This window comes from Penaeus vannamei, chromosome 10, assembly GCF_042767895.1.
Source record: "Penaeus vannamei isolate JL-2024 chromosome 10, ASM4276789v1, whole genome shotgun sequence".
In the NCBI taxonomy this organism is placed as follows: Eukaryota; Metazoa; Arthropoda; class Malacostraca; order Decapoda; family Penaeidae; genus Penaeus; species Penaeus vannamei.
This window is the reverse complement of record NC_091558.1, coordinates 10,470,014-10,472,513: the sequence shown is the minus strand read 5'-3', so window position 1 is coordinate 10,472,513 and position 2,500 is coordinate 10,470,014.

The window sequence follows — 2,500 nt, the reverse complement described above, 5'->3', positions numbered from 1 at the left end:
GTTCCATCTTTTGTTTCTTCGTCTCTCCTATTCTTCCTTTCTCACTTTACCTTGTCCTGTTATTCATCTCCTCCGGCATGTCCTCTTTCCTATCCGCATTTCATTCCCTTCCTTCCTCCCTTTTCTGCTTCCATATTCCTTCCACTCCTACTCATATCCCTCTTATCCTTCCTTCCTTCATTTCCTCCTGTACCTCACTCTCCTTCCACCTATTTCCTTTCTTTTTTCCCCTTCCTCTTCTTTCTTTCCTTCCTTTTACCTACCTTCTTCCTCTCTCTCCTTCCCTCCCCCACTCATATCCCTTTTCTCTCTTTTTTCCTTCTTATTCTCCTACCCCTCCTCTTCCTTTCTTATTTCCTTCGCTCTCCCATTTTCCTTCGCTCCTTCATCCCTCCTCTTCCTTCCCTCCTTTGACATTCCTAGCTCTCTTTTTATTTTCCCGTGGTCCTGCAGTGAGCCCAATTTTGCTCATTTTCCCTCTTCCTTTTTCAGCCTCTCTTTTCTTTCTCATCTTCTTCTCTTTCTTATTTTTCTTCCTCTTATTCTTATTCTTGGTCTTAAAATAGTTTGTCTTTTCCTCTTCTTAATCTTTCTTTGCTTCTACTTTTGGCATAAACACACACACACACACACACACACACACACACACACACACACACACACACACACACACACACACACACACACACACACACACACACACACACACACACACACGCACACACACACGGACGTACGCACACATACATTCATTAATGGACACATTTATATATATGTACATATATATATATATATATATATATATATATATATATATATATATATATATATATATATATATGTGTGTGTGTGTGTGTGTGTGTGTGTGTGTGTGTGTGTGTGTGTGTGTGTGTGTGTGTGTGTGTGTGTCTTTGTTTATGTATATGTAATCTATAACTTTTTCATATACATACTATTTCAATGTATTCTTACTGAATATACTGTACTGTTGCCAATATGTCTGAGGAATTATCAAAATCTAAGAGTAAAACAATCCTTTCAGAATTCCATCTCATGACATGACCATGAACTGAATTATGGTCATTAATCCCCGATCATGTCGCCACCACTCGAGAATTTGGATTTTGAGGAAATCTTGGGGAAAAAAATCACTCAGTTTTGACTTGCCTAATTGTCAGTTGGGTAGCATGACTTTAATGGTCTTGAGGGCTCGTGGGGTGGATTGCATTCATAAAGAACATTTTTAACCATTTCCATTTTATTCTAGAAACACCTAATGATAAACAGATGGCATGTCATAATGTAAAACTTGGTAATAAATATTATAAAACAATCAATATTTTCTACTAATTTAACTCATATTTAAGGTTCAGTTTATACCCTCCTTTTTTCTACTAATTATAATTCATTAATCAGTACTACAAATACAGACACATATGTGAGACGGGATTGAGACCCTCACACCATTCACTGTGGCTCGATCAGTACTAATTAGGTTTAGCCACCCACACTAATCGTGCCATTGCTAGGTATTTTCACCTACGAGAGAGCAGCCACCTCAACTCTCAGCCTCCTCAGTTCCCTTGACAATAGTAGCAACTACTCATCCTGACGCAAAGAACAAATGTTCCAAGCCCCCACCCTGACATCCCGCCTGAGGTTCAACCTTAGGCAGTCTCTCCGGTTGGACAGCACCTCTCTCACCCCCACCCACAGTGCCCTATATAAAGGGAGGCAGTAGGCTGCGGAAACTACCATCCGCCTGTGGGGTTCCCTTGGGATTAACCCCAAAAGCTTCACACTAGACTGGCGGCTGCCAGAACACAGGCTTCCATTCCCATCCTGCACCTCAGCAGTCGCCCTCCCAACGAGGCCCACAGTCTGCCTCACTTGCTGGTTTTCCCTCAAATTCAAATTATTTATATAACCATTAATGGTACATACATTTGTATCAGTTACAGTGATAATAAACACGTTAGTAAGAATGGCTGAGCCTTTTGAGGAATGTGTTCCTCTTGAAAGGCACCTAAAGAAAATACATGTTGAGATGAGAAAGGAGTTTTACAATATAAATGATTAGTGCTATGGTTTGCTTTGGCATATCCTATACATGTATTTATTTGTGAATGCATAACATTTTAGAAGAAATGAAAGAAAACAAAGATAAATTAAAAGAATAACACAAATACAATAGAATAAGAAAAAATATAAAGGACTATACAAAGCATGCAACAACAATAAGCTAGCAAGAGTCTCCGCAGTGCTCGTTTGAAGATGCCAACAGTAGCTTTGTAAGTGATTGACTGTGGTAAGCTGTTTCATATTTTTACACCTTGGAAATGTTTGAAAGCTCGACTTTGTTTTGATCTCATAATGGGAATTTATATCTATAATTGTTGCGTAATGAATGATTGGCGTTGACTCTGAGTAGATATATCGGGATACTCTAAGATTTGAAAGTTCTTGTATGTAGAACTTTTATGGTCAGTCTTACAGAGCT